Below are 13,167 nucleotides of genomic sequence, written 5' to 3'. Positions count from 1 at the left end.
CCCATCAATCAATCATGTCTTTATTGCAGACTCAGTGGTCCATAGAAGAATACAATACAAAAACATAAAATACAAAACATACATTCCAGATAAAAGACAGCTGTCCTGTATAAATGTACAAAAATTAAAACTTAAATAATAAACTTAAATACAGGCTTTTATGTCGATGCTCCCTGAGGCTAGATGTGTAGCGGATACAGCTCTTCCCTGGATTGGTTAAAGCCACAGTGATGCCGTTTTTTCATCAAGTCTACATGTGCATTTGTAGATTAAGTTCCTGAACACTGCCTTCAAAGTATTGACTCTGGCAGTCACAAATATCTCACTCACACTGCACCATCTAGGTTTTTTAAGAAGTATTCTTAAGGCAGCGTTATACGCCACTTGATGTTTCTGCATGCTTCCTTTTTTATAGCTACCCCACAAATGAGCAGTATACAGTGGTGTGCAATAAGATGGAAAGAAAATCGACTTTACACTTTCATATGCTGTTCACCTGAGCATACAACCTGCGGCACTGTCTGTAGATAGATCATCTTTCATATGTCCAAGATACTTGACCTTATTTTTCAGGCAAAGAATATTATTAGATCATTTAAAGTCTGGAACTTTTACATTTTTGTCCTCATTGGTTCTGCTGATTAAAACAACACTCTCACTGGCATTATATTTAGTATCATTTTCCATGCCATACTCAGTGCATATTGTAAGGGGCTGCTGAAGACCAGCGCTACTCAGGCTAAGAACTACAGGTCATCTGCATAAATTAGGTGGCTCACCAACATACCACCAATCATGCACCCAGTCTTACAGACATTCAGTCTCTTGGACAGATCATCAAAGAACAGGAGACAAAACCCCTCCCTGTCTGACACCATTGCTTACCCTGAATGGGCCTGATACACTATTACCCCATTTCACTTGCATAGTGTGGTTGGCATACCAATAAGCCCGAGTTCGCACTAAATACCCAGGCAGCCCTGTCTCACAATTTTATAAACAATTTTTTATGGAAAACACGATCAGAAGCTTTAGAAGCATCAGTGAAGCACATAAAAACAGATGAGTTCAGACCTCGATATTTGTTGACAGTATTGAAATATGTTAAATATAATTTCACAGTTAAAGCTAAATGTCAAAGCTAAATGTTAAATGTCAAATCTAAATGTGCTTGTTGAAACTAAATATTTAGCTAATATGCAAATGCACACTGCTGGTCAGCAGAAGTGCCAAGATAAAAGCCTTGTAGTCAGACTGTGTTTATAGCATCATATAACAAATTGAAACCAAACTAATAACATTTAACATTTAGATTTAGGTTTACACCACTTTTTTAAATGTTGTTTGAAGCTAAATGTGATTGTAAAGCCAAACCCTGTTCTTTATTCCTAAATGTAACCACGTGTGTGTGTTGAATGAAAAACATCAGTTGGTGGTGTTGTAGCGACATAGTACTTTTATTTTGAAAGAGACTGTATCAAACTGTACATTTCCTGTGAAAACAGAAGTGTATTTTGAAAACAGACAATGCATGTAACAGGCTGAAGTTGACACGGCGTCCCAGAACGTCAACAACCAACACACCCAGGGTACCTTGGACGCCATATGTGGACGTGGAAAGTCCATGACCAAACGTGGACATGTGACGAGGTCACAGTGAGGATGTGTAGCCTTCCCTTCTGTACCTGTACACACATAGTTGGGTTTAGGAAAAAAGAACAAGGTTTGGTTTTGCAGTCTAACCCCCCCCCCCCCCCCCACATGCCGCAGTTGAACTTCCACCCACTCCAGCTTTTGTTGTAGTCTGGCTGTGTTTCCTCTGACGCCACCTGGTGCCGTTAAACAAAAATGCTGGCCAGCCGCGTATCATGCCGATGTGAAAACTGACACTGACAGCTTCGGTGTTTGACGCCGGAAGTCATTGACCAAGTTATTTAAGGTGCGGACACACCAAACCGACATCAAAGAACTAGCAGCGACGAAAGCCAACTGTTGCGTCATCTGCGTCGCCTCACGTCGCCCTGTGTCAGTTGCATTTGAACACACTACACGGACTACATCCGACGGCCAAGTAGCACGTACGTTCTGCGCCTGCGTGAGAGAGAGCGGAGTGAGAGAGTGGCACATCCTGTCAGCCGAGGGGTTTCCTATCTGTGCAGCCGAGCACCGCAGCACCTCCACGGACTATTACATCCAGACGGTCCCGGTGTTTCCTCCGCAGGCTCCACTTCACTCAGCTGCCCGATAAACCCGCTGCTTCTTCCCACTTTAACCTGAATAACAAACCAGGGCTCGGTGCTCCGGTTGGATCCAAACGGAGAGCCGGGGCTAGCTCAGAGACTAGCGGAGGCTAACTGCGTCCGGCTCGGAAGTGGAGCCTGAGGAGGAAGCACCGGTTAGCCCCGGTTTCACTACAGGCAGATTCACTCGCTACAGGGGCGAGGAAATAAAACCTGAACAGCCAATCAGAGTGATCTCTCTCACCGACAAGCTCCGCCGCTGATTCAACATGCTCAGTCGGCTGAAAAGCCGCCGACGCCAACACCAAAGTGCCGACTGTGCGGGACACACCGCAAAAACTAGGGCGACAGACGCTCACCGACGGCCCGACTTTGGTCGACGGCCGACCGTCAGCTTGGTGTGTCAGGACCTTAAGACGTCTGCAGAGTGAGACCAGGTTGGTGAGACACATGGAAAAAGATACACTGGAAACAGTAACAAAAGGGGTACACCCTCTTTTCACCCGCAACTGTCACACATGTAACACATTGTTAAAAGGTCAGACCAGCCCTGTCCATGACCCCGCCCTGCCCGCTGTCCCTTTCATACAGACATTGTTTCGACGCTGTTAACACCTCTGGTCTCAGCTCAGAGGCGAGATGACTCTGTCCCCACATTCTGCGATTGTACCTATTGTAGCCGTTAAAACAGCGTGAAATTCCCACCTTGTGTGAAAGGGGCTCTGGATCACGAGAGGAAGGGCGGGGCCCAAAGAGACTGCTCATGCGTTATGCACAGGGCCTCACTGCTCCTCCCCTGAAATGATGTTCTTGATGAATCTTCCTGCTGCATTAATGTCTCTGCTGTAGATGCTCCAGGGTTAACTCCTCTATATCCTGCTGGATATTTGAATGTACAGCGATGCGTCATATTCAGTTAGATCATCACATGTTTGTAGCGTTGCTGTCAGATAAATGTAGTGCATTGTGTGTGTCTTTCAGACCTGTGTGTAATTGACAAGCAAGAGTGAAAACACTGAATTTCCCCTCAGGGGATTAATAAAGGAAATAAACTAGGAAAATATAATATTAAATGAACTGCTGTCTGTTGAGCTGTGACCTGAGCTTTGACTCTGGCCTCTTGTTGATGTTATGTAATGAGAAGTTGAGGGCAGACAGCAGGAAGTGATCGATCGATCACTGATTGATTATTGTCACATGGTGCATCAGGAGACACAAACTGGTGTTGTGAATGTCTCTCTGCTGTTGGATGTTTCTGTGAATGTGAAATAAAAATCAGAAAGTTGATCCACAAAACAGACCTGTGGCGCCCTCTGGTGGACAGCTGGAGTACTGCACAGAGGAAACACCCCAAACAGCCTCACAGGAGATAAACAACAGCTCAGCGGAATAATCTGACCTGTGGTTTGTATCTCATATCAGTGCTTATTTTTGTCAGGATTCATTTGCAACAATATGTTTTTTCTTTCATCATATGCACTGCTCAAAAGACTAATGGAACACTTAAATCCCACATCAGATCTTGATGAACGAATTATTCAAGTTGAAAACCTTCAGTGATGCACATTGTATAATTTGTTGAGGACACAATGAGGCAACAACAATCACTTGGAGCCAAAACCATCAGCCCATTAAGTGCTGCTGGAAACACAGCAATGTGTTGCTAAGTTTGGTGCACAAACACTGCTGTTGCTGAAAAACACTCAGGTTCAGTAACACAAACAATGTGTCACCAGGTTGCGTCTCACCATCAGCTCCACCTCCTGAGGTCACTGTTGGGATGTATGAAACGTACAAATGTAACGTATCCTTGGTTTTGTCCTGGTGACTGAGCCTGCACACCTGCACACCTGTACACCTGCACACCTGCACACATCACAGGTCATCATAGCTGATAGGAATGACAGAGAGACCTGCAGCAGCTGCACTTCTCCAACAGCATCTCTCTGCTACTGCACCCCTCCTCCTCTCAGCCCCCCCCCCTCCCTCCGTCTCTCTCTCTCTGTCAGTGATCTTCAGCTCAGCTCGGAGTCATGAGGTAAGGACGGACCGCTCCTTATATTTCTGCCTTTAACTCACATTAATCTGCTGCTGTGTGTAGATTTAACCCGGGTAAACGGTGCGGACCGACCCGCCTGGCCTCCCTCGGCCCGGTTCGGCCCGGTTCGTTTGGGCTCTGCAGCTAAAAGCTGCGGATTAAAGACAATAAGAGGCTCGTTGATCCGCGCTGATTCTAAAAGCTGCAGCTGGAAATCAGATGCGAAGGTTTCATTCTGATGGTTAGGATTTAAATTCACGTTTTCATTTCATCCATCATTCATGCGGGTTTTTGAGGGGATGCGTCCTATTTTCTCTCTCCTCCTTCATGCGGGCAGAGGGTGGAGGATGGAGGGTGGAGGAGCTGATGAATCATAGATGGCGTCAGAAAAAAAGCAGCAGCTGAAAGGGATCCAGAGGTCAAATATAAAACTGAAAACAGAGGAAAACAAAAATAATGAAGGTGTTTGTGTGATGAATGACTGAATGAATGAATGAATGAATCTGCTGAACTGTGAAATATCGAGCTGCTTCATCTTCACTCAGACATGGGATTTTTTTGTTGCTGGGTTGATTTGGGTGATGGTTTGTGGCCTTGAACGTCTCCTCCTCTGTCCCAGTCTGTACTGGTCTGTCCCAGTCTGTCCCACTCTGTACTGGTTCCACTGGTCCATGATGGCGGTCTGTGCTGTCCTCCTGCTGCTGCAGGCTTCAGCTGCTCAGTCTCTGTTCTCATGCTGTCTCTCCATTCGTCTCCATTAAAGATGAATGTTTATTGTTTGTTTATTGATGTGCTGTGAGGTCCAGTAACAGCTGATTTGATTTACTGATTGATAAGAATGATAACTGATCAGGAGCTGTGCTGGACGGGTTTGGTATCAGATAGTTTCTGATTTTGGTTTCTTTTTAATGTTTTATCTGTGAATGGATGAAAATAAATGGAGGATAATATCATCTATAACTCATGAATATTTATACAGAGGATGAAGAAACAGACGCTGCTGCTTCTCTTCTTCTTCGGTCAAGCTGTTTGTTAAAACTGTTTATTTGTGAGGCCGAGACTCTGCTCGTCAGATTAATGTCAGATTTCTTTTAACAGTTACACTATAATGTGTGTGTTCAGCTGGCTCTGTGGTTTCCTTCCTTTTTATTGTAAAGCTTCTTTCTCATGATTATAATAATAAGATGAGTTGAGTGAGTGATGACCACAGATAGATCTGAAAATATCGTCCTCGTCTTTTAATTCTGACCATGAAAGTCTGTAACAAAGGCAAAGCAGGGCTTTTTAATTCTGAGCACATTTCCTACCCCAGGTGAGTTCATCACTCTGCTTTAACAGCTTAAGAAATGCAGCAGAACAAACAAACAAAATACAAACAAGTGATACAAGACGTACGAAATTTAAAAAGTAAAGAAAAAATCTAATCAAATCAAACTACAGCATCTTTCACACAATCACGCAGCCCTAACACGTCTCACAGAGCAGAGGGAAGCAGCACAGACACAGTAACAGGTGAACAGACAGACATTACAACAATTAACAATGAAATATTTAAAAAATAAAAATAATAATAAAAATAACATTTAAAAGAACAAATTAATACAGAGAAAAAACAATGCTAAATGCAGAAGAGGCAGCATGAAGTAAAAGTCAGAATAAATAGATCTGTCTTCCCTCCGATGATTTAACACAAGGAACCAAAGACTGAATTCACATTCTGCTGTTTTAAAATGTTTTTTAATCTGATGCTGGACTTCCTGACATCATGACTCACCTTTCAAATGTTGATCAGATGTCTGAGCGTCCTCGAACACACCGACAGGAAGTGGTTTCTCCACATGGTGCGGACGTTTGACAGAAATCAGAGGGAGCTAAACATGATGGATCATTTTTCTGCAACATGTCTGGAGTCTGCAGGTTGATTCTGCTTCAGGTGAAGTGAAGGAGTCATCTGATTGGAAGGCAGGAGGTCAGTCTGATAGCTGACAGATTGATTGATTCATCAGCAGAGAGTACGTGATATTTACTCATATTTACTCATGTATAGTTTCCTCCAAACAACTTTACCTGAATTAAAGGAAATAATTTGAGTCAGATTAAAGAAAGTTTCTGTCCTTTGAAAGTCGTACAGCGATGCTGACCATAAAGTCCTCTCTCAGTGTGTCACCATATGTCACAGTGAATAAATATAAACTAAATAAAATTAAAATAAACTGAAACCAGCGACATATTTGATGAATCACACAGATGCAAAATTCATGTAAAAATAATCAAATCAAATCAAAAATTAGTATGATTTAGTGTTTATCCACAGAAAGATAATACGAGCCAATAAAATCAAACTTTGTTTGTTTGTTTGTATTTTTTAAAATAAACAAACAAACAAACAAAACACAACTGTAGTATTGAGTTTTGTTAAATTGAGACACTTCCTGAAAACTTATGTTCTGGAACAATTTACTGAATCATAGCAACGTCATATGATTCTATAAACATGAACCTCCTGACGACAAAATACAGAAGGAAAAATAAACAATAATCAAACACAGAACTGATGACTTGATCTCAAATATAATGTGTCCCGAAAACCACTTTTTTATTGGCAAATTAGGACACCTTATATTTTCATATAAAAAGAAATGAAAGAAGATAACTTCAACATTTTAATGTCTTTAAATAATCATATCATAAAAATACAACAACACGACTGAGATTCTTTTATGAACCAAAAGTATGTAGCGTCTCCACAACAACATGTTTATTTTCCTTCTCTTGAAGAAAAATAAATCAAACAGGGCTCTGAAAACAGATTGATGAAATACCAGGCTAGAGATTCCTGAACTCAAACACCATGTCGTGATCAGCGTGAACAGTCACACGCAGTTACACTGATGTCATCAGTTGCTCCTTTTACACTGCCAGGACTTCCCCGAATGTTGGGCCGTTTTGCCGCCAAGCTGCGAGCGTTTAGACACACAGAGCCGGATTGGCGGAACCTTTTAGTTTAAACAGACCGAGGCGGCCTTCTGCAACGGGAGGAGCTGTTGATGACTTGTGGGAGGAGCTGTTGATGACTTGTGGGAGGGGCTGTTGATGACTTGTGGGAGGGGCTGTTGATGACTTGTGGGAGGGGCTGTTGATGACTTGTGGGAGGAGCTGTTGATGACGCCGCACGTGTGAGCCACTGGCGGTGGATAAACAGGAAACAGCTGATAGCAGGAATTAGCGAGCAGCTAGTAGCAAGAGGGAAACACAAACCTGACAGACACTGTAAAGATGAGCAACTGGGGAGACAAGGAATTGCGCGCCCTCCTTGTCCTCGCAAACGAAGAGGCCATTAACCGTCAGATGACGGGGACGGTGAAGAACGGGCCGACTTACGAGAGAATCACCGAAGGACTGACCAGCCGCGGCTTCCCTCCCACGTCACTGTTTACGTCACACGCTGAGCTACACGTTTTGTTACTTGCTCACGCCCCCCATTGCCCCGAAAAAGGCACATTCTGTATAAACAAAAGTAGGTAGGCGGCATTTTGCTGCACTCCCCGATTTTGTTTTTATACTGCCAATGCTGAAAAAACACTGATTGGGCTTTCCTGCAAATTTGCACACCTCCTGTCTAAAAAGGACTTGTGTCTTCAGAGAGTTGGTGGGAACTGAAGCACTCTGACAGGCTGAGAAATAAATCCCTTCCTCTCATTCAGTGAACACACACTGGATCAGACTAACGAGTGTCCCCAGGTGTGTGTCATTAACCCTCTGCAGACTGAGCAGGTTTCAGAGGCCATTTACACGTTGCCGGCTATTTTCATAAACGGACATTTCACCGTCTCCGTTTTCAAAAAGATCTTCGTTTACACTTACCCGTGTATATATACACAAGAGCACGCCAAACCTGTAGGTGGCAGTGTAACGAGAAGCTCAAGCCTTCCTTGTATCCATTGTCACCATAGCAACATAGCAACTGTGATCATTGTGTTGTTGGACATTCTTAGGTAACGAGAGCACAACCACAGTTATATTATATTCACTTTGTGACAATATATCCTCCTGAATCTGACACACTGGAGCTTTAAGTGGATCTGCTACAGCTTCAGTCTGTTTTTAGCTGTTTGTTTTTTTAATTGATGAAAAATGTCAAAGTTTTGTTTCCAAGTTTCTCAAAAGTCTCAGATTTTCTGCTTTTGTCTGGTTTGTATCAGCGGAGTGAATCTCTTTGGGCTGTGGACCTCCAGTCTGACAAAACCGTCATTGCAAACTGAACCAAGCGTCCTTTACATGTGTCTGTTTGGCTGTTTGAAGTCAGGTTAAACTCTGAGACGCAGGATCAGTTTGTAGTGACATCAGAGGATTTATTCGTTTATTTAACCAGAAAAACCTCAAAAATCTCTTTTTACAGAGTGTCCTGACCGAGACAGGTACTTTTCAGATTTCTGGTTCTGGTTCAACTCAGTCTGAACATTGTGAGGCAGACATGGTGTCTCCAGGTGTTTCCAGGTGTTTCCAGGTGTCTCCAGGTGTGTAGTAGTAGTGTGAAGCCTTCAGTGTGTGCACAGGAAGCTGTGTGAAGTCTTTTTTGATTTGTCAAGACAAAGACATGGACAAGCCATCAAACCTCCAGAAGTCACAGAAACAGAAGCATATTTTATATTTTGTACTGTCAACAACAACAACAACAACAACAACAACGACAACAACAACAACAAGGCAGTGTGTTTGCAGACAGGAAGTGTGAGTGCTGACTCACTCTGATGACACCACAGTTTGCTGTTGTGGTGAATGAAGTCTGAATGTGCTGCAGTAAAAACTTCATCCATCGTCTCTTCCTCCTCCTCCTCCTCCTCCTCTTCCTCCTCTCTTTGTCACCTCCTCTTCATCTTGCTAAATCTCTGAAAACACACATCTATAGTTTGATCTTTTCCTCAAACAGTTGCTCACTGTAGTTTTGATCAAACACACAGGAGGAAACAGTGACATTGTTGAGGACTATTTTCAGTGGCGGATGAATCCACATTTGGTGCTGTAGTCAGTATTTGTGTCAGCAGGACGGTGTGTGTGTGTGTGTGTGTGTGTGTGGGGGACTGAGTCAGTGTGTGTTTGCAGTGTTGATGGTGGAGCTGTATGGCTCAGAGGAAGAAGCTACATCAGGCTGTGGATCGGCGCTCTGCTGCGCTGAGTCTGAACACGAAGACTTTAGGAAACAAGTTTCAGAAACTGACGTGTGTGTCTTTTAGTGTTTTGGTTCATTCTTAACTTTGTGTGTGATGACTCTCAGTTAAAGGTCCACTGACGGACGAATCTGTGACAAACTGTGTGTTTATTCTACATAAACTATAAATATATATAAATGTAGTAAAAGTTATGTAATTAATGGAATAATTTCTCATTTTATTTGTTTTTTTTTTTGTCACACACAGATTTGCAGTGGTGGCTGCTGGGTAATGTGTATGTTGATATTGTCCTATGTCAAGTTTGTATTTGATCATGTGACAAGATGATACAATTTACAGTTGCTAGTTAAGAAGCTAAATCTGGCGCCGGGGCCCATGTGTACTGTCATCACCAGGCATCATCCGTCCAACATTTTACACCAGACCGTCTCTGGTTCTTAAACCAGTTTCTGTCACAGTTCTTGGAGCGCTGCTGCTCCCTCACACACCAGCCTGCGTTTATGAACACAAGCGTTATGACCACGGATGTGTCATAAACGGAGGGCGGTGTCCAAAGGAAGCAGCAAGATGGCAGATTATATGAGTTACCTGTGAGCTTATGTTGTGTCATTGCAGATATTTGTTTTTATCCAAACACCAGCGCAGACCAACCTTTGATAAAGGTATATGATAAAGAACATGATACGCCTGCTGATGTCATCACGGTTCGCACTTCAGGCCAAGAAAACCCTTCTTCTCAGGTTCCCTAAAAACAATTTATTTTTGGTCAAACAGTTGAAACTCGTTGGTAGGACATGATGTCTGTGAGGTCAGACTGTCTCGAGTCTTCAGACCTTCACAGGTCACATCCTGCGGTCTGATCCAGAGGTTCGTGAACGGTTGTGGATCAGATGCAGCTGCTGGCGTTCAGCACTGTGTGTTAGCTTTTAGCTGGGGCGGCTGTGGCACAGAGGCAGAGTGGGTCGTCGAATAATCAGAAGATCGGCGCTTTAATCCCTGGCTCCTCCAGGCCGCGTGCCGAAGTATCCTTGGACAAGAAACTGAACCCCAAATTGCTCCTGATGGCTGCTCCATCACTATGTGAGTGTGCGTGAATGGTCACTGAGGAGCAGGTGGCACCCTGTGTGGTGGTCTCGGCCGCCAGTGTGTGAATGTGTGAAGGTGACATGTAAATTAAAGCGAGAAAAGCGCCACACAAGTGCAGCGCATTAAGCTGTTAGAGTGGGCGAGTGTCTCCTCTCACATCAAACTCTCGTCCTGGTTTGAACATTAATGTGTAAAAGCATCCTGAGTTACAGTTCCACACTGACACTGTTTTTAAAACAGAAGAGAAGGAGACATTTCTGGATGCAGTCGCTCTCCACACTCCGACGCCATTTTCTTCTCCTCCTCCTCCTCCTTCTCCTCTCTTTGCCTGGAGGATGCGGTTGTCATGGTAACCAGACAGTCCCCACAGGGGGATAGAGAGATGGAGGCTGGGGAGGATGTGGGGGTGGGGGTGATCGACACTGTCTTTGTTCAGAAACGTGATGCGCTTTCAACACGTGAACATTTATGATCAAGAAATCTGAAAATCTGACTTTAGAGACGAAAGAGAGCTTCATCTAAATTTAAATCAGACAGAATGTATGATCGTATCTACGGACCAAGAAGGCTTCTTTCTTAAAATTAAATCAGCATGTAAACAGCCAGTGATCTTCATCACCTGCAGCAGGAGGAGGAAGAGGAGGAGATGAACCATTAGAAACAACGCTCATCATCAGTATGTGTGTGTGTGTGTGTGTGTGTGTGTGTGTGTACTGTAGGTATGTAGGAGACTCATCTGTGTTTCTGCTGAGTTTGTTTCTCACATTTTGTTCTTGAAGTTTTAATGATTTCAGTAGATTTTATGAATCTAGCTGCCGCTCGTAAAACTCCGAATGTCACTGTCTCCTCCACGTCCTGGTGCCGGTGTGTGACGATCATGTGTTGTATTCAGTCAGCATTAAAATCAAAGTCAGTGGTGTAGTGAGGATGGTAACTGGACATGTCCCAGTATAGATCCTTAGCTCCAGCTGGACGAGGACTCCTCTACGATAGGTGGAGATATGCCCCCTTTCAGCTTGTTAGTGTTGGACCTTTTTCCTGTTGACCTATTACGTCACAGACCAAACAATGGACAAACAAGTTAGCTACGGTTAGCTAGCAGCTAACTGCTACCATGGTGGACAACTTTACAGCTCTGTACATTTGGTCCATCCAAAAAGTCCACATCCCAAAGGTGCTCTATTGGACTGAGATCTGGTGACTGTGGAGGCCATTGGAGTACAGTGAACTCATTGTCATGTTTGAGATGATGTGAGCTTTGTGACATGGTGCGTTATCCTGCTGGAAGTAGCCATCAGAAGATGGGTACACTGTGGTCATAAAGGGATGGACACGCTCAGCAACAATACTCAGGTAGGCTGTGGTGTTTAAACCATGCTCAGTTGGTACTAAGAAAATCTCCCCCACACCATTACACCAGCAGCAGCAGCAGCAGCCTGAAGCGTTGATACAAGGCAGGATGGATCCATGCTTCCATCTGAATGTGGTTTTTCCAATCTTCTATTGTCCAGTTTTGGTGAGAAAACCCGTGTGAATTGTAGCCTCAGTTTCCTGTTGTTAGCTGACAGGAGTGGCACCTGGTGTGGTCTTCTGCTGCTGTAGCCCATCTGCTTCAAGGTTGGGCAAGGTGTTGTTGCTTCAGAGATGCTCTTCTGCACACCTTGGTTGGAACCAGTGCTTATTTGACTTCCTGTTGCCTTTCTATCATCTTGAACCAGTCTGGCCATTCTCCTCTGACCTCTGGCATCAACAAGGCATTTTGGCTCACTGGATATTTTCTCTTTTTGGGACCATCCTCTGTAAACCCTAGAGATGGTTGTGCTGAAAATCCCAGTAAATACTCAGACCAGCCCGTCTGGCACCAACAACCATGCCACGTTCAAAGTCACTTCAATCACCTTTCTTCATCATTCTGATGCTGTGTTTGAACTTCAGCAGCTCATCTTCACCATGTCTACACGACTAAATGTTATTGAGCTGCTGACACCTGATTGGCTGATTAGATATGTGTGTTAACTAGCAGGTGAACAGGTGTACCTAATAAAGTGGCCAGTGAGTGTACATGATATAGTTGTATTATAATTATTGATGCATTCATGAGGAGTAAACGGACTTCACTGCAGATGCTTTGATGGTTTTGTCTCTTCCTGTTTCATCTCTCCTCCTCCTCCTCCTCCTCCTCGTCTTCGTCGTCTCATATCGGGGTCACACGCATCAGACCGCTCGTTGCCATAGCAACTGCGCCGTTAACGGTTCTCGTCTCCGTCTGATTCGTTCTTCTCCCGGGAGCTCCCACATTTTTCTTACCCAGCATGCTCTGCAGCGACTGCAGCAGTGAGCGCTCTGTGTGTGTGTGTGCGTGTGTGCGCGTGTGTGTGGCTGAAAGAGACACTGCTCGATGTAAATGTGTCACCATGGCAATGGTGGGGGGATGTGGGCCTGTTACCGTGGTAACAGAGAACATCAATATATAGAGCAGGTTTTTGATCTCACACACACACACACACACACACCAGCTGAGGCCTGCAGTACGAAGGGGACCTTGTCACACCCAAACACACACACACACACACACACACACACACACATTTGTTTGTGTGTAGTTGTGAGGACCGTCTGAACCCTGAAACAG

The 13,167-nt window shown here is 44.1% G+C and overlaps 1 protein-coding gene across 1 annotated transcript in view; it reads left to right on the top strand.

The window, feature by feature from the left end:
* The first annotated feature begins 4,223 nt into the window (after positions 1-4,223).
* The window catches only part of apc2 (APC regulator of WNT signaling pathway 2), a 56,900-nt gene continuing 47,956 nt past the window's right edge, over positions 4,224-13,167 (top strand). Inside the window, exon 1 of the mRNA XM_049588234.1 lies at positions 4,224-4,278. The gene's annotated coding sequence lies outside the window, so the exon portion shown is untranslated. The remainder of the gene's footprint in view (positions 4,279-13,167) is intronic.

Source organism: Epinephelus fuscoguttatus, linkage group LG10 (genome assembly GCF_011397635.1).
Source record: "Epinephelus fuscoguttatus linkage group LG10, E.fuscoguttatus.final_Chr_v1".
Classification (NCBI taxonomy): Eukaryota; Metazoa; Chordata; class Actinopteri; order Perciformes; family Serranidae; genus Epinephelus; species Epinephelus fuscoguttatus.
Note: the sequence above shows the minus strand (reverse complement) of the source record. Positions and strands in the feature narration are given on the sequence as shown.